The following is a 20,653-nucleotide window of genomic DNA, read 5'->3' as shown; positions in this document are numbered from 1 at the left end:
ATAATTCTACCTGTGAAATTGATTGGCAAGGTCACATTTCAAATTAATTTACAGTTGCAAAAAGCTTGAGACAGGGAAATCCTTTATCCACTAAATTATTTAATTTAGTGTTAAAAAGTATTGCTTAGCTTCAGAACCTTATCGAAAAATGGGCGTTCGATGCCAAAAAAGTAAAAGGGAATAAAACAGTAGGCAATTTAAAAGTCCAAATTAATTCAAAATACGTTTATAGAAAAGGCAAATTTCGAATATTTGAAAGGGTCATTAGACCCATAGTAACATACACCTGCGAGGCATAGACACTAAATAAGAAGGAAGAGGGTACTCTGGAAAGATGGAAAAGAAAAATATTGAGACGGGTATTCGAAGAAAGGAAGAAGAATCAACAACGAATTAATGGTTTTGTACAAAGAACCTACAAGCATCAGGCTCGCCAAGTTGCCAAGGATCAGATGGTTAAGACATGTAGAAATAATGGCAGCAAACAAAATGTCTAAACTAGTTATGACAAGGAAATTATTCGGCAAATAAAAAGAAGAAGAGATAGGCCCAGAACGAGATGTATTAATAAAAAGGAGGAAGGTCATGAAGGTGTGCATGAAGGTGAGGGACTGTAAAAGTAAAGCACAAAATAGAAGTGAATGAAGAAATTATGTTAATCGGGTCCTTCAGACCAAATAAGAACTTGGTATATACTTAGGTTTGAGTTTTTATTAAAATTCTTCTTCAAGTTCTGCTTCTATCGGAGATTGGAAATCATTCTGGCAATTATAATTTTGTTGGTTACGCGCCTGAATAATTCAATTGAACTGCATCCAAACCGTTCAAGGAGATTGCGTAGCCACGAGATTTTACGTCTTCCTACGCTTCTTCTGCCTTTGATTTTACCCTGCATTATATTCCTTAGTAGTTCATATTTTTCACCTCCCATGATGTGCCCCAAGTATTCCAATTTCCTGATTTTTATGGAATTTAAAACTTCGCATTGTTTTCCCAGTTGTTCGAGAACTTGTTCGTTTATTTTGCGATCCATCCATGATATTTTCAAAATACGCCGGTAACACCACATTTCGAATGCTTCTAGGTTTTTAATGTTGGATTTTTTAAGTGTCCAAGCTTCAACCCCATACAAAAGGGTAGAGAAAATATAACATCGAAGCATTCTTATTCGGAGCGATATATTGATATCTCGAATACAAAAAAGTTTTCTCATTCTATTAAAAGTTGACCGTGCAATTTCAATGCGGCATCTTATTTCTTTTGTCTGATCAGTATCTTCTGTGATATATGCTCCAAGGTATTTGTACGAAGATATTTGTTCAATTTCTGTATTATCTAGTACTAGCTCAACTTTGATGTTTTGTGCTTTTGTAAATACCATAAACTTGTTTTTCTTCAAATTTATTTTTAGTCCATAATCGTTGCAATCTTATATACTAAAACGCTAAGCCCTTTTCTTGTTCACCACTTTACTAAAAAACCATATTAGATAATTAAAATATTTTTTCGGAATATTATTAGTATTACGTATGAGATTGTCAAGATATACTTTTGGTACAAAAATTCACTTCCGGTTTTGAGATGACCGGAAGGTAAAATTTACTTTACGTTTTAGACCCCACAATGTATATATGGATCGAAAGGTCTCGTCGATACGAATCTAAATATGTACTTCCGGTTGCGATCCGACACCGAAAGTGACCCGAAACGCGCATAAAACGTCAAGATAGAGCAAATCTGACACCGGATTCGTGATCAGCATGCAAAATTAACTGCTAAATGATATCCATGTCGACATTTGATGAAAATAAATAAAATAAAAATTTCATTTAAAAAAGTCGATGTTGAGTTGGTCCGCTAGTATATATTTAGTTGTTCAGCAAGGTTTTGCAGTTCTTCTAGTGTTCCTGCCAGAAGGACGGTATCGCCAGCATATCTTATGTTATTAAATGGCTCACCGTTTATTATAAGGCCCTCAATCACCTCGGCAAGCGCTAATTCTGAGATGGCTTCACTGTATAAATTGAATAACAAGGGTGATAAGGTGATAAAATACACCCTTGACGGACCACACGGCAAATCTGGATATCCTCGGTCAGTTCATTTTCAACTTTCACTTTTACTGTTTGGTTTCAATAGAGGTTACATATGATTCTAACGTCTCTACCAACTATGTTTTTATTTAATAAAATTTCTTGAAGCCGATTATACTGCACTCTGTCAAATGCCTTCTCAAAATCAATGAAACAGGCATATACTTAATGATTTATATCTAAGCATCTCTGCGAAAGAACACTTACTGCAAACAGTGCATCTCGTGTTCCCAGTCGTTTCCTAAATCCCATTTGTGTATTACTTATGCCTTCATCTTCTTCTTATGTATTCTATTGTGAATTACTTTTAAAAACAATTTCAAGACACGACTCATTAAGGCTATGGTGCGACGTTCATTGCACTCCTTTGCATTGGCTTTTTTGGGTAGCAGTATGAATGTTGATTGGAGCCATTCTTTAAGTATTATACCTGTTCTATATATAGTATTGAATAGATCTAAAAAAGAACAATAGATTCTGTATTCACAATTTTGAGTATTTCGATAGAAACTTCATCAGGCCCGGGAGATTTACCACCTTTAGCTTGTTTCATTGCATATTCAATTTCTTCTCGTATAATGTCAGGCCCAGTATCATCATTAAATTCTTTTGGTGCTTCTGTTCTCTCTTTGCCTTCAAAAAGTTGTGCTATATATTGTGTCCATCTCTGCATTTTTTGGTTTATATCTGTTATAAGTGCACCACTTTCATCTCTTAGTTGCCTAGTTTGCAGTGTTTTTCTCATTCCTGTTAATTCTCTAATTCTTTTATGCATGTTAAAAAAGTCATATTTTTTCTCAATTTCTTCTAGTTCTTGGCACTGCTCATGTAACATTCTCTCCTTAGCTTCTTTTATTCTCTTTTTAATAATCGATCAGTTTCATTATATTTAATTGGATTTTTTGTTTTGAATGATTTTCTTTCATTCATTAATAGTAGTATTTCTTCAGTCATCCAGTCTTTATGTTTTCTTTCCTTTGGTTTTAAGTTTTCATTTGCTGTTTTAATTATTGCTACTTTTATTAAAATAATTGTAGTTAATGTAGGTCTTTAAGGTGTTTTGTGCGTATCAATAAATACTTTTTTGTAATTTTACGAAAACTACATGCCAACAGATATTTTTTTCTGCAATGCTATTGTGTTTTCGATTGTAAAACTTAAACAATCCGTTTATGCATTGTGAATTAACCTCTTTTTCAGGAACACGTCAATTTCAGAGACTGTTATAATTAATTTTTAAACAATTTTCTTATTTCATCACTTGTTCTCATTACACATCGAAGTTCATTCATTGGGAAGTTGAAAAGTATATATTCTTTGTGCCCCAGTTAATTACACTTTTTATCCGTGCTGCAGCTATCGCCAAGGCGTGGATCCGAAATATTGTGTTATTTTCTCATTGAACAAAAAAATTGTTTACCCATCCAATGGTTTAATAAACTAAAAAATAAATAGTGAAAGTACAACGTACGACTACAGGGCCAACTAACGAAGTACCAGACTCTCGATCGTGATTCTCGTACCACCTCAAGCTTTAAAGTTTATATTGTTGTTTTAGTGCGTGTGTGTTGTTGATGAAATTATTCACTCGCGTTTTTTATTTGAGGGTCTTTGGTTCAGTCTATTGTTGGTCTTCTCAGTGTGTCGGTTGTTTTTTTTTGTGAACAAATTAGTTAAGGTAAGTTTATGTTCTTAGTTTTAACGACGATTTTAAATTATTTTATCAATATTTTAATTAATTAACATTTTAATATGTTTAAAAAAATATTATGGAATTCCAATATTTGGGAACTGGTTTTTTGGTGCTATATGGAATATCTTTAGCACTACATTTTGTTAAAGATAATGAAATAATCATAAGTTACAAAAAAATCTATCTCATTTATAAAAAAACTTAAATTTTTTAACTAAAAATACAAATTATTTCGTATTATTTTTTTAGTTTTCGTCATGTTGTTTTGTCAGATTTTTTATTCCTACTCTTTGAGTCTCTTTTGGCAATGCAGTGTGGATAATTTAATAACTATTTTTTGATTTCGTTAACAATATTTTTACAGAGTTCCTTTGAGTTACAATTACAAAATTTTCTTATATTTCTATGTATTTTCCATTCTTCCTTGTATTTTTAGTTAATTGTATCTTTCTTCTTGTCATCTGCGTCATATCTATGTAAATTATGAAATTTATTTGAGGATTTACCTTTACCATTTCTTGCGGCCTTAAGCTACATAAGTCTGTCTTTTGTTTTTAAATAGCGAATAATTGCCTCTGTGAATATTGTGTTCGAATGTTTTACTGTATGTAACTTTACTACGAAATTTACTTCATACTCCACGTTGTCACCCATATTTATATATAATAGGTACATATCGTCCAGGTAGTACTCCACTAGAAGATGACATAATCTTGATTGAAAAACTTCTTTCAAACCTTGAAAATCTTGTCTTATTTGGTGACTTATTTTGCCGATGTATTTATGTAGTTTCAGTAAATTTTAAATTGATATTGTTACATTATTTTTGAAAAAATATGTTTTTGCTCCTCCACTATCACTAATAAAGTGTTCATCTTTTAATACACATACTTTGCTTCGAATTTTGAAGAGTGCTTCGGTAACAACTATATTTAAAAAAGGAAATAAGTTAGATCCCAATAATTACAGACCAATAAGCCTTACACCTGTTATTTGTTAAGTTATGGAATCAACTGTCACATAGTGTCTTTTAGAATTTTTACTTCGAGAACAAATTATTCCTCTACAACAATATGGATTTGTAAAAAGTCTATCAACCAAGACTAATTTACTGTAGTATATTAATGAATGGACAGCAACATTGGATAGAAAACAACCTGTGGATGTTATACATTAGACTTTGCAGAAGCATTTGATCGAGTACCAAGAAGAAAATTGATTTATAAACTAGAACACTTTGTCATTCGCGGACAACTTCTTGAGTAGATTAAAAATTTTTTTAACAAATCGGGGGTTTTATGTAAGAGTTGGCAAATCGCTGTCTTATTGCTGTCAAATCATTAATCGGTCTATTAAAATTAATAGACTAAGGTGGCTAGGACACCTTGAAAGAATGGACACTGGAAATCCCCAAAGACACATATTATATCAAGAGCCAGTAGGAACCAGGAAGAGAGGCAGGCCAAGATCTAGATTTAAAACTCAAGTCGAAGATGACTTGAGGAATCTAGGGGTCAGAAATTGGAAAGCCAAGTCGAAAAATAGGGGGGAATGGAGACTAATTCTTGAACAGGCCAAGAACCACACAGGGTTGTAGAGCCAAAGATGATGATGATGATGTTGGCAAATCGCTGTCATCTAAAAAATCAGTTTTAAGTGGTGTACCACAAGGATCTGTTTTGGGCCCACTACTATTTGTATTGTATGCTAGTGATCTTGAATCTCATATGAAATCTAGAAAAGTTTTCTACGTAGACAATACAAAAATATTTGCTGACCCACTTTTAAATGGGCAAGACTTACAAAGTGACTTGGAGTCGATCTTCAAATGGTGTTCGGATTGGATGTTACCTGTGAATAGAGATAAGTGTGTAGTTTTACATTTGGGAAAAAATAACCCGCGTTTCTCTTGCTCAATAGACGGGCGGTTACTAGATATTGTGGGATCATGTAGTGATCTTGGTGTAACAATTACTGAAAATTTGAGTTGGTGGGAGCATATTTCAAACATTACTAAAAAAGCGAGTAGTAAATTATACCTAGTTAATAAGATTTTTACAACAATATACTTTTCGGATTTTCTTTGTTCGTATAAACTTTATGTCCGACCCCTAATTAGTGCGCGATAGAACTCTTATCAAAAATATCAAAAAAAAAAAACCACCAGACTATCTTCAAAACAAAGAAGGCCAGATTACGAAAAAGACTTTCTTTAGCAGGATTACCAATTTTTAAAGCTCGTCTACTCCATGGTGACTCAATTATCACCTTCCGAATTTTAAAGTATGGATATGGAAATTTGCAACACTTGTTTATTTTAAATGATCACACCAGACTTCGTGGACACAGTTTGAAAGTGAAGAAGTAATCGTTTTTATCGATAAGGTGCCAACATTTTCTGTGTAATCATATTTTTAATATAATGGAACAATCTCCCAACGGAAATTATGAGCTTTCTATCTATAAATGCATTTAAAAACCAGCTAGACTGTTATTTGTTTGTAAACTGAACATTGTAAATAATAAATAAACTGAAAATTGTGTACAATCTACTAGTATATAGATTGCTTGCGCAACTAATTATTTTGTATTATTTACAATATTTATATATTTATATTTATATTATATTATCACTATTTAATATTAATGATATCTTTCTACTAGTATTTAATTTTTTGCATATTCTTTTTAACATATTTTTTAGCCCTAAAGTACTTTACTCGATTTGGAAATGCATAAACAAAAATAAGTTTACTATAAAGAAATGTAAAAATATCAATAAGTACTTTTTTTTCCCTTGGAAGCCATCAGGGCCGCCGCTAAGGTATTGGCCGCCCGTGTGCAACTTAATATTTGCCATCCCCTTCCAAAACTTTAGACATACATACTATTATTTAAAGAAATGTGCAAAAGATGCTATAACAATAATAATTTGTAAATAGATAAATACTTACTTGAACATTTAGACTAATCTCCATGATCCAACGTCCATATATTATCCTAATGTATATCCTAATATCCCAATATCCCGTCCTAATATCCTAATTTAAAAGTCCTTTATCCTAATTTAATAACCATGATCCAACGTCCAGAATATGTATATCCTAATTTAAACGTCCATTTAAGTAAAATAAACCTTGAATAGAAACATAAACACATAAAAAACTAAAAACGCACTTTTCGGGCTTTCGTCTCGGAAAACTTTTTGACTATATCTTTAATGTCCAATGTCGCACACACTTCATGTTCTATAGATAACATTGCTAAAGCAGAAAGTCTATCTTGCTTCATTGAGAATCGCAAATAGTTTTTAATAATCTTGAGTTTTGAAAACGACCTCTCACCCGTAGCTACAGTAACAGTAACAGGAATATACGTACTATTATAGTTGTTGGGAAATGTTGATACAAGATTATTTTCGTAAATATATTCAAGAATATCACTAGGACTTTTTTCTGGGGAAAAAAATGGTTGAATAGCTTTAATTTCTTTATATAAATCGGTTGCACTAATGTCAGTATCTAAGCTGTTTATGTCTGTAAGGGCTAAATAATGTGGTATATTTGTACTCTTGGATTCCACACGACGAAGATGCTCTGATAATACAGCGTCAAACCAAATAATATAGATAAGCGTCTATATTCTTTGGTCAAACTTAGAAATAATTTCAACTAACTGCAAATAATTTCCATTATTTGGTTCAAAAAACTTATTGGATGATCCTCTAAAAGCTAAACATTGTTTAGATAAGAATTTTACAATTGATAATAATCTTTCAACAACAGCGCCCTAATGTTTTTTCTCCATTTCATATAATTTTTAATGGGCAGAGTCAACTGTTAATCCTTTTTTAATGCTGTAGATAGTTCAAACAGTTTTTGAGAATATTTTATATGAGCTGCACCGACTTCATGTCTTTTTAAAATAATAGCTAAATGTTGCCAGTCACTTACCCCATTAATTCCACTAAGTAATTGTCAGCTGCTTTCATCACAAAAAAACAGTTTACAAGGTGCACATAAAACACTATTTAGTGATAATGAGTAAAGTAACCACGGGAGATGAATTTGGTCTTGATTAGGTAATGTGCGATAATAATAAGTTTCTAAAAATTTCCTAATATTTGTATATCTGGGGAAGTTAATTTTTGTAATTTGCTGAGGAACATTTTCAAAAACAAATTGAACTTCACTTGGATTCATATTTGCAGGCCATTTTCCGGAATCATCTGAAACCAAGTATGGAGCTTCCTTCACTGCAATCCAGATTAACTGGAACATTAATTGTTCTGTCTTGGTTGTTGGTTTCAGGTTCAGGCGTTTCAGCATCAGCACTTGCACTATCGCTATTATTGTCATCAAATCCTCGGTGTCTATCCGCAGGAATATTCAATTGTTTGGTACTTTTTTCTATGATTTGGACTTCGCTTGAAGTTGAAGGTCCTAGATTTATATCCGAGTCTTCTATATTTTCATGTATGTTTTTTATCAAAAATGATTCCAGTGCACCTCTAAGTTTTTTTTCTCCTCAGTTTTTGCCTTTTTTATTTTTCTATATTGAAAGCCTGAAAGTCGTATTCTTTTTCTTTCGGATATTTTGAAATTATCACTTAAGAACGAAGCCGGGCGAATTTAACAAAATAAATCCAAAAACACCTCAAATAAGTTGTCCAAATAATTTTTCTCCAAATAATATGTAGCCGTAACGCGTACACGAATAAAATTGCTCTGATCTTGATGTTACTTCGAAATACAGTACCTACTGTGCCAAAGAAACGGGTACACTACTATATTTTACAAACAAAATCGTTTATCAAAATCGTGTCTAAATTCATCGAATTCTCAACTAAGACTGAACATAAGACATAATAACCCATCTATAAACATAACCATAGAAACAATATTATACCAGAAACTTTACAACCACTTGCCTAAATTCTTGTAAAGTATCTACGTGTGAAATCCCAAATAACTGAAGTCCGAAAGCCGCTAGCCGCTTTGAATTAAAAAGTATTCCCGAAACTGCTTTATGACTGTACCTGCAAAAGGGCGGCAGTTCATACAATAAATAATATTTTCTGACATTTTTTTTAGAACAGGATGAAAAAAAATGGTATACATGATAAATGAAACGCATTTAAGTATTATCACGTACTGAATAATTATTATTGTTTGGAATATTAGAGTTCACAGGATTATCTGAATCATTACTATTTAATTATTTGAATTTATTTCCGTTTTAAAAAAGTATTATCATCAGCGGACTGCTTTTGGCCGCCCCTATTGTTGGTCGCCCGTGTGCGATGCACACTTGGCACACATGGTAGCGGCGGCCCTGGACGCCATCTGTTGTAAACAAGTTATTACTTTACTACTCCGTGGCGTTACTAGCATGTTGTAAACAGGTTATTGCTTTACTACCTTCATTGGTTTTAGCCGACTTAGCAACATACCTCCATTCCTCTATGTCTCGAGCAATTTTTATCCAATTTTCCACTACCATAGCTTTAAGGTCTCTTGCTATTATCTTGCCACCAGGGTCGATATAGTCAACGTCGTTTTCTTCTGGTTGGGGATTATTCCCATACCAGCCTTACTATTTTTTCATCAAAATGTCTTCTGGGGTGTCCTGCCCGCTGAAATTGTCTGGTCTTTATTTCTTTTATTATGTTAGCGTTCAGATGTTGTTTTTCGAGCTCTTTGTTAGTTCTTATTCTGTATTGTCTTGCTGCTTCAACAAACAGCAGCAACAACAACAAACAACAAACACAGGTCCAAAAATCTTCCTTAAGATTTTTCTTTCCAAAAAAGATAGTCGCTTTTAGCTTGCCTTTATTATCGTCCACGTTTCGCTAGCATACATCACTATGGGTCGTATCACTAGTTTATATAGTTATATCTTTGTTCGTCTTGTCATTTGCTTCGATTTTATACGGTTTTGAAGGAGGACACAAAGACATCTCTTACCGCTTGAATCCTATTGTTTATTTTTTGTGATCAGTTATTGTGTTTAGTTATTGTAGTTCCAAAAGGCTTTAATTCTCTGTCGAGCTTAAAGTTAAAGTCATCGATGGTGATGTTCTATCCGATTTCATCTCTGTTGTTCAGGTTCTCCATCCTTAATCTGGTGTTTAGTATTAGTTTGATATCTTCTGGCCAACAATAAGTTTGGTCATTCTCGATGAAATACTGTAGTGGATTATTTGATTTTTGCACTTCTGATACGTGTTCCAGAGCTAAGTTAAAAAAGTTGTGATAAAAGTGCATTCCCCTATTTTAGTCCAATGTTTAATTCAAATGTCTCCAAGTATTGTTGTTCAAGACTCACCTTACATCGTATTAAATTGACTAGTTTTTTTTGGAAAGCCAAATTCTTGCATCGCTGTCCACAGTCTAACCCTGCATACTCTATCAAATGCCTGTTTACAATCTATGAACATGTGATGAAGCTCACGATCAAACTCCCAGTATTTTTTCATTATCTGTTTTATTGTAAATATCTGGTCAATAACATAACGGCCCAGTGTAAATTAAAGTAATAATTCTCAACGATTTCTTCTGTGTATGTTTTGATTCTTTCTAGCAGGATATTTGCAAGGAATTTATAGGTGGTATTTAGGAGCGTCCGTATTTTACAAGCTCATAAGAGCTTATAAAATACGGATCAAAAAAATTACACCGGATGATACAATGGATATTTCAGAAAGCCATAAATGGAGAACAGCTCCCAAAGGAATGGACGGAGGCATATGACATCTATACTTAAGAAAGAACTAGAAAACGATGCGAAAACTACAGAGGAATAAGCGTAATATCATAAAGATACTGCGAGAAAAGATAGAGCAAGCGATAAAAGGCAAAATCGGGGAGGATCAGGCAGGCTTCACGGCAGGAAGATCATGCATATACCACATATACACACTGGAACAACTGTTGAAAAAGAAAAAAGCAAAAAATAGAGATATACATTTGGTATTTGTGGACCTGAGAAAGGCGTGTAACTCTCTACCAAGGTCAGAACTATGGGAGGCAATGTACAAATTAGAAATACAGACGTAACTCATAGAAGCTACAAAAGCTTTGTATAAAGAAAATAAAGTGTCCATTCCATCTCCATCTCCAACCCTATTCAAAATATACTTAGAGAAAGCCTTGACTAAATGGAAAAGAAAATGCGAAGGCATGGGAGTACCGGTACGGAACGAATACCTATATACGTTAAGCTTTGCAGACGATCAAGTAGTGATTGCACAAGACCAAGACGACCTCAGCTACATGATGAAGAAACTACAAGAAGAATATACCAAGGCTGGCCTAGATATTAATTAAGACATATAAGATCTACAGATTGATGACAACGTAACAATCAAAGGAAAAGATAAATTCAAATACTTGAGGTTTATAATCACGAAAAAGGCAACAACGGAGGAAGAAATTACACAAAGATTATTACAAACAAGAACAGCAATCCGACAACTTAACTTAGTATGGTGGGATAGACACCTAAATATGAAGACAAAAACACAGATTTATAAAACATTAGTGCGAAGTATTATGACATATGGGGCTAAAAATTGGATCATAAACAAGAAAAACAGCAGTAAGATAGTAGCAACAGAGATGGAATGCCTGCGAAGATGCTGCAGAGTAACAAGAATGGATAGGAGAAGTAATGACGAAATTAAACAAAGAACATCAATAGAAACAGACATACTAACATATATAGAACAAAAAAGACTAAACTGGTATGGACACGTAAGAAGAACTAGCGACAGCAGATGGATAAAGAGAATAACCGAATGGAGCCCCATAGGAAGGAGGAAAAGAGGACGACCCCGAAAATCCTGGAGGAACGAAGTAGACGACGCCATGAGTAAGAAAGGCCTAAACGATGGAGAATGGGACAACAGAGAGAGAGATGGAAACGGTTGAGCGAGGGAAAGCAGTGAATACTGTATAATCCCTGAATATATATATATATATATATATATATATATATATATATATATATATATATATATATATATATATATATATATATATATATATATATATATTTAGGAGCGTTATTTCCCGGTAGTTAATACATTGCTTTTGGTTTCCTTTTTTGTGGGTTGGTACAATATCCCCTTCTTTCTATTCATCTGGTATTGTTTCTTCTCGCCAAATGCCTTGAATTAGCTTGTATATAGATCTATATCACGCTTCTCCTCTATATTTTAAGCACTCTGCGGGTATACATTTTTAGGTTTCTTAATTGCCTGAGATACTTCTTCGTATATCGCGTGTTAGTCTTTATTTCAGCTAATATGCACTTATATGTTTGATGTTTAACAGTTGATAGAAGTATTCCTTATAGATTTTTAGGATTTTATTGTCATCTGTAATTAGCTATCCCTTGTCGTTTTGATGGAGTTGATGAAGTTTCTTGTTCCTACTTAGTATCCAGCCTTGATATCAGAAAATCCTTTAAAACATTGTCTTCATTGGTTGTTTTTCCGATTTTCTTCTATATCTCTGATTATTTGTTCCTGGTACTCTTTTTTTTTCCTTTTCATTAGTTTTCTTCTCTCTGTTCTTTCCTGTTTATTCCTTTTATTGTTGTTGTTTGAGAGATTTTGTAGCATGTCTCTTCTAATCATGTTTCTTTCTTTTGTGGATTTTAGACAATTGTCATCGAGCCATTTTTGTACTATTCTCATGTAAATGTACATGTAAACAGATAAAGGTACCGTTGTTTATCGCTCTAGGTGAGCGAAATCGAGCATTGGTAACGGAACTTTGCTTGGGTAAAATACCGTTTCCGAACTTTACTGAAAATATTAGAGTTATAGAGCGGTCATAGGCGGAATTATATGCAACAAAATAGATTATATTAATTTACCGCCCGCCAAATAGTTTCTAAACCAGCCGGATTCTTAAAGGGAAAGGGAACACGACTTGGCCTATGAGATCGCCTTGGATAACGTACGATGGCATTTACTTTGGCCAATTCTTATTACCATAAACATTTCTAATTGCTATGTTAAACCCCCCTCCTCATTAATTGAGTCCTTGTCAGGGCGGGTGATACTTTAAATATTGGTAGCTTGCTGTCTCCACTGGCTGCGTTCCTGTGCAATAATATGTGCGGCTTCATGTAGGGATTTTCCCACCAGAGTCTTCATTTGGTCTGCCCATCGTGTTGGAGATATTCATCTCGGTCTTTGGCCTTCTACCTTCCTTTCTCATACCAATAGTAGTCCCCGTTCTTCTGGCTATATGACCGAAGTAATTTAGGTATGCTCGATTTACTTTTTTTAGTAGATTGTCTTTTATATGAAGCTCTTCCAGAATTGATAGGTTGGTTCGGTATTCTGTCCAAGATACGCATACAATTTTTGTGTAGATCCAAATTTTAAATTCTTCGATTTTACTTCTATCGATTTTTGAGAGTCCATGTTTCAGCTTGCGTATGTGTCAATGAAAAAAATAAGGGCATTGACTAACCTAAGCATTTTATTCCTTGTTATTGTACGGTCTTTCCATATTTTAGTTCATTTAGCTAATGCAGTTCGGGCTATTGCTAGCCTATGCTTGATTTCTGAAGAGCTGTCTCTATTTTTAGTGATCAGGGATCCCAAGTATACAACTCTATCTATTACATCGAAATTCGCCTTAGCCGTTCCGTAATGGTAGCCATTTCGACTTCATTCGCAGTTAGTATAAGTGTGTCATCTGCGTATTGCAAGATACTTATTTTTTTACCTCCTATAGTGATTCCTCCATCCCATTCTTCAAGTACTTTTATCATTAAATATTCAAAATATATGTTGTATAATAATGGTGATAAGTATGAAGACCTGTCTATTTCCTTTTCTTGTTTGAATATATTCACTGTACTTTCACTTTGGCTGAGTTCTTATCAAACATATTTCTTATTAGTTTAACTAGGTGGTTTGACACTTAGATATTTTCCATTTTACTCCAGAGGGCATCCCGTTTTACTGAATCGAAAGTCTTTGTGTTATCTATGAAATAGATTAGCATTGGTATATTGTATTCCCTGTCTTTTTCTATTATGTGTCGGATGATAAACATCGATGATCAACTGAAGTAATTTATATCTATCCCCTCTTTGATCTTTGGCATCGGCTCTTTGTTTTTGTGCACTGGATTCAGAACTTCGGTGTTTGTTATTCTTTCGTTCCAGAACTTCGATGAGTTTTTCTAGTGAGAGAAGTTTTTCTAGAGTTTTCTAGATCTTAAAATTAAGATTTCACAGCTGTAGAGAAGGATTAGGAACACAACAACGTAGCATTCGGTTTCTAAGTTTTAGGTTTTTTGTATTTGTATTTTTGAGTGAAAACACAAGTCTATAAGCGCACATGTACAAAATTATAAGTGTCGCCTCGGTAATGTTGATATATCAGCAGTTTGTTGCATTCTTGACTGACGTCTATGTTGTTGGAGTTAATTTTCGTACATGCTGTTGCAATGACGACTATTTTGTCGGCTTATATTATTAGTTGCTTTGACTTTGATTTTTATTCAAGCGCTGGTATCTTTAAGAGCTTCTGCGCAGATATTTTCAGAATACAGATTGAGTGGGTATATTATTATGGATATCTGTGCATCCATTTTCTTATTCCAATCTCATCCGATGTTACTTTCCAATAATTTTCAGTATTTCTGCTAATTTTTGGTATTAAAAGGCCAAAAACTTTGCAGTAGTTTATAAAACAAGCATATATTTCCACATTCATATCCCGGGCTCTTTGTGTAACTAGTTTTAGTCTGTCAAGTTTCCACTTGTTTTCTGAAGCCGAATTGAGTGTCGTCGACTTGCTGTTCGCATTTCTTGTATCTGCGGGTGTGTATGATTCTCAACAATGTTTTTAATGCGTGAAACATCAAGCTTATCATGCCGCAATCATCACATTTAGACATTGGCATAATATGTGTCATATAAATACTTTTCAATTAATGTACAATAATTTTAATTGATTATGTAGTTCACAGTAAGCGTATGGCACTGCAATTTACATAACTGATAAAAAATTTTCCTAGGAAACTCATTGGTCTACTTTAGTTTCTCTACAATTTGTAATGATTTAGTTATGTTGACATAAAATTACTAATAAATATATTCTTAATTATATTAATCTTGATACAGAATATAATTAACCCGTTTATGTTTCTCTAATAAGATAATTAATATTGTTACCTTTTAAGAAGAAACTCAGTTAAAAAAATAACCTTCAAAAAAACCGCCCAAATATCTGCAGGCGAAATACGACGCAATTTTTTGCCAAATCACTCTTAATAAATGCTTATTATGAGATAATCGTAGCTTACACTTGACGTGTACAGTTGGATGAATTACATAGAAGTATAATCGTGCAGAAAAAATTGTTTAATTTAACAGTTTGTTTATTAATTTTCAAACTAATAAAACAGTAAATAGTAAATATGTTTAAAGTTAAAAACAAAAATAGAAGAAAGAAATATAGAGTAACATAGTATAGTATGTTATATAGGTAGTTATAGTAATAGAGTGCTTTTATTTTTCATTGTTTCAATTTGGTAATTTCTGGGTCAGTGGCGCACCCAGAATTTGTCTGAGGGAGGGGTTTTGAAATTTTTTTATACTATCTCCATTTTGAGTCCCTACAATTTGGGTTTTACTTTAATGTAAAGTACTTAAGATAGGAGTGCCAAAGATTCAGGTATTTATTATCCTGCCTACCAACTAAAACCACCCTCTCTTACTTGTGCGCAGTAGACTGTCGAACGTACCGTACTCCGAAAGTGGGCTGGTCGCTGTAAGGCTGACGAAATTTTTGGAACACTCCCTTCTCTTATCTAGATATTATCTATTGTTCTGAAGCTATTTTCTTGTGGCATTTTAAAGTAATTACTATTTTAATGGGAATAAGCCACAATTGAAGGTTAAAATAAGTTTATTGACGTTTGACATTAATCCAACTTGTAAATACAATACATTTTGGAGAGGATTATCGCCGTATTCCCGTTCTCCTCCGCCAATCCTCCCGGTCCAAGACATGCTCCTCCTCCAAACCTCTCGATTCCATCGCTCTTCTAATTCCTTCATTCTATGAGCGTCGAGGTCTACCTCTTTTTTTTTCTTCAAGGGGCTTCCATTTGTGAAGTTTTTGGGGACAACGTTCTACAGGCATTCTCAATAGGTGTTCAAACCATTTTGAACCTCTTCTTTCTATTCTGTCAATGACCGTTTCTGTAGCATTCATGTTATTTCTTATAGATTCGTTGGTCTTCCTTTCCTGTCTTGATATTCTAGCACTTCTTGTTGAATAATCCATTTCAACTGCCTACAATCTTCTCTTCAGGTCTGCATTAATTGTCCATACTTCAGAGCCATAACAAAGAACTGATTCAACCATGGTTTGCTCTATTCTTTCTTTGTTCCTTTTGGAACCGGTGTTTAATTTCGGTTTCTCCCAAGCTGTTCTTAGCAATGAGTGCACCTAAATATTTAAATTTTTTCACTTGTTTGATTTCCACTTCCGTGTCTATCAACACTTCAAACCTTGCATCTGATTGATAACTAAATACTCTGTTTTCCTCATGCTGACTTGTAACGCCCATTTTAAATATTCTCTGTATAGACGCTTTATCATATCATAAATTCTGGATCATAAGAATCTTGAGCTAGGACGACTTGGCCATCCGCAAAGTTCAGGGAGAACAGTACGTCATTTCCTATGGGGATTCCCATTCCCTGGCAGTGGCTTTTCTAATTTTGGAGGGCTACCTCAATATATAAATTAAACAGTAAGGGTGACATACTGCATCCTTGTTTTAGTCCTTTAGTTACTTTTATTGGCTCTGATGTTCTATTTCCGATTTTTAGGTAAGTAGTGTTATCCCTGTATACTTCTGTGATTATTCCTAAAAGGTATGGACTAATGTCGAGTTGTTGTAAAGCTTGCCACAATTTAAGTCTTGGAACTGTATCATACGTCTTTTCTAGGTCGATGAAGGCTAGATGTACTTCGGTACCAACCGCTATTCTTTTTTCTATTAATTGTTGGAGTATAAACAAGTTATCAGTGCAAGATCGAAGATCAAAAATTCAAACGTCAATAAACTTATTTTAACCTTCACTTGCGGCTTATTCCCATTAAAATAGTAATTAGATCTTATCTCTGTCGTTGGCCCGGTTGGTGTTTTTCTTCTACTTTCTTTTTAATGACTGCACGGATGTAATTGTGAACCCTATTCCATCCCTCTGAACTTCCCGTCATCTTCACGATCCTCTCTCTTACACTCACAGGGTTCATTTCTTAACCTATTTCTTTATACATTATGTTTCTATCCACTGTACATCTAGTACACTCCAGCATTGTGTGAGTAACAATGGAATATTCGCAGTATAGGCATTTATCTGTATCTGTCTTTTTGAATCTATGAAGATACGCCCTAAAAAAGACAATCTACCCAGTCCCTTAGGCTCGGGATTAGCATCTTGGTCCACTAGACAACATCTTCCTTGTTTTTCTACTCTTCTTGCCATATTTCCATTGATCTTTCCCCTTTTTCTTTTTTTTATAGTTGTTGTCAAATGCTCTCTTCTCTCATAGATATGTCTCTTTTCTACTGCTAACACATGCTGAGGAACACAACCCGTGATAGTCCTCAAGGCCTCCGCAGATACAGTCCTGTAGGCGCATGCAACTCGCAACAGACTCGTTCTGTCTATTTTGTCACAAGCCTAATATTAGGTATCTGTATCTAAATATAATGAAAAATATTATTAATTATTGTGTATTAATTATTGTGTATTTATACAATAATACTAATAATAATTATTGTGTTCTACATATTTAAAGTGGTAATTTAATTATTCAATTAGCGTTTTGGATTTTTTGTATTGTGTGTGAAAGACAAGTTACATTTTCCTACTACTCCTTATATATTTTTTACTTTATATGCCCTGGGGGGGGGGGGTTTAACCCCAAAATCTCACCCTGGGTGCGCCACAGTTCTGGGTGTTTGTTGTAAATATTCATGCTGGACTCTAGTAGTTTTTTTTCGTAGCGACTTTTAAATACATTGGTGTCGATAGTTTGTAGGTTTATTGTATTTATGTCCTCCCTCCTTAGATTTTGTCTGAATCTCCAAGCCTTCGAAGACTTGCTTCCGCCTAAACCTTATTCCACCTCCTCGCATCATTTTCGTTCAAGTTATTAATGATTTAGGTCGCAATTCATTCATGATTTTTAAATCAAATTGCGTACATATGTTTATAAGTAATCTTTTTCTATTATTATTTGTTAGTTCTTGGTCAAAGTTACCTATTACTGGATTATTTTGGCGTCTTCCAGTACTTGCATTTAGGTAGTCTATCATTATTTTTTCTGGCTGATTGGATTTTTTGAGTTATTCTTATAATTGTTGGTAGAGTATATATTTTATACGTCTAATATAGTACTTTTGTCTCCCTAGATGTTCAGATTCGCAGTTACTATCCTTTCATTAAATACTTCTCAATTTATCTTGTAGGGCCGCTCTCTTTTTGTTTGGTATTTTGGTGTGATGCTCTTGTCTTTTCCTTTGTTTCTGTAATAACAGATATCGATATTTTTTGTTGTTCTAGCCCTTTAGTAACGTTATCAGTTTTACTTCGCCAGCCGTATACGTTTCATATTGCAAAATTCAATGTCCTATTTCCTCTTCTGGGATTCGTTGCCATAAATTTTTTACAAGTAATTGAGACAGGCCCAATGTCTAAATCCCCTACCTTGGGGGCAGGGTAATTTTATCTGAGTGTTTTTCCCATATATCAAGTGTCTTTCAAGACTAGAGAGATCGGTATTCCCTTTAATATTCTTTCGCCTTCAGTATCGTTGGGTAAAACCTTATTTGCTCCATCCGCCGTTGATCTCCGTCTGTAACCCTAGAGAGGGGCCCTTACTGGATACTCTAAACCGAAGCTAGTCAAACCCTGGTTTTTTACGAGGTGTTACTCCTTCCCTTTCCCATCTTCTGTGTGATACGGTCCCAGGCTTAAGAATGGTATATATGAGTCAATACAATTACCAATACATAAGAAAGAAAGAAAGGATTATTGTTAGAACTACAGAGGAATTTCATTAATCAATCATCATCATCATCCACTCCCTGCGTCTAAAGTTGAATATAAAATACTGGCTTCGATTTTGCTAAAAATATTACTACCATACGTCAAAGATATAGATAGTAGTTGACCAGTACGGTTTCAGGCATGGAAGGTCGAACATTTATCAAATATTTACTAATCACCAAATGCTTGAAATATATTTGAAGTATAATCAAGACGTACATTCGATTTTAATAGAATTTGAAACAGACTTATGATTCAATGAATTACTGAAAATGATTAGCATGTGTGTACCTAAGAAACGCTGATTTCTGCCTGACTAAGACAGGAAGATCCGCTGTTTTCATTGTTATTTAATCTAACATTAGAATATGCCAAGAAAAAATTATCCAAATGCTAGGGAAGCAAAGATTGTCCTCTAGTCGATATAGACCCCATAGTCGATATAAATCCCAGAAAGCGGTGGCCACCACCTTTCCAGCCGATAGTTTTCGACTTCTTCGGAGAACGTTCGCCGGGTAACGTTCACTCTTTCAACTATTCCTTGGTCTCTGGTGGATGTATGTTTCGTTGAAGGTTATGAAACGACGTAAAAACTCCTTTGAATTACGCTTAAACATCATCTAACACTGCTCTGAAGTGGTCTGACGGTTGCGCTTGTTATCCAGAGTGGACAAACGCGGCACTTATCACGCCGACAGTTTTCTTATGCCCAAAATTTCATGCATTATAATGACCCACGTAGCCTTTTGAATTGCCTACTGCCTCAACTATCTCGTGGAGCTTTAGTCGGCGATCTGCCAATAAGAAATCGTGGATTTTTGTCACGTTATTCTCCGTGGTAGTCATTTTTGACACCCGCTTACACAGGCGCTCAAAACAAAACTATGAGTCCGATGCGGTTGAAACTTTGACATTATATATAACTATTGACCAGAAGCTAAGAAAGACAGTATTAACAGACATTATTAACATAACACAAAATTTGATTACTTCGGCCACATTGTGTGTACTAATAAATATTGACTTCTAGAGTTGATTCTACAAGGCAACATTGTGGGTAAGAGAGGCTCTGGACACAGACGTATATCCTAGTTGGCCAATATTAAGAAATGGAGTAGTCTAACGTCAACTGATTTAAGTTGAGCTGCAGTGAATAGAATAAGATTGGTTAATGTGGTCGACAACATCACTAGAAATAGGCACCTATAAGAAACTTTAGAAGAAGAAGAAGATTTCTCTTGCTATAGTGGCGCCATCGGGCCGTGAGACTAGTGCTTATAGAATCGCTGAATGTTAGTCAGCTTTAAGTGATATCAATTTGTACAACATTCTATTTTTCTAAAAACATTGCAATAACCTGAAAGTTTTCAAAAAATTAACTTGCGTAATATATGTATGTGTAGTAGAGTGTTTAGGTAATTTTAAATTCATTACCAGTTAATGTATAGCGACACCGAGACAAGTCTTTTAATTGTACTACTCATTGATGCACTTGAAATCCGCAAATATCTATTAAGACATAGTTAGTGGTTACATATCGTCGTACAAATTTTAAAGTGCTTTAAATTGCCTGAGTGTCAGGATTCGAATACATAATGTTTCATATTTTAAGTAAATATTTCTATACGCAACTGCCCAGACGACAACTTATTGAATAAAAAAACATTATAACTCTTTTAACCAACCAACCTCACTTTCGCATGTGCTTATGTAAACAAATAAGTCGTAGGCACATGTGGTACCAACAAGAAAACAAGGACTA

At 34.2% G+C, this 20,653-nt stretch overlaps 1 protein-coding gene across 1 annotated transcript in view; it reads left to right on the top strand.

Moving 5' to 3' along the window:
* Positions 1 to 3,613: 3,613 nt before the first annotated feature.
* Cralbp (Cellular retinaldehyde binding protein) overlaps positions 3,614 to 20,653 on the top strand; it is an 84,371-nt gene continuing 67,331 nt past the window's right edge. Inside the window, exon 1 of the mRNA XM_072529294.1 lies at positions 3,614 to 3,771. The gene's annotated coding sequence lies outside the window, so the exon portion shown is untranslated. The remainder of the gene's footprint in view (positions 3,772 to 20,653) is intronic.

This window comes from Diabrotica undecimpunctata, chromosome 4, assembly GCF_040954645.1.
Source record: "Diabrotica undecimpunctata isolate CICGRU chromosome 4, icDiaUnde3, whole genome shotgun sequence".
Taxonomy (NCBI): domain Eukaryota; kingdom Metazoa; phylum Arthropoda; class Insecta; order Coleoptera; family Chrysomelidae; genus Diabrotica; species Diabrotica undecimpunctata.
The sequence above is the reverse complement of the archived record's forward strand: the minus strand, read 5'-3'. Positions and strand labels throughout refer to the sequence as shown.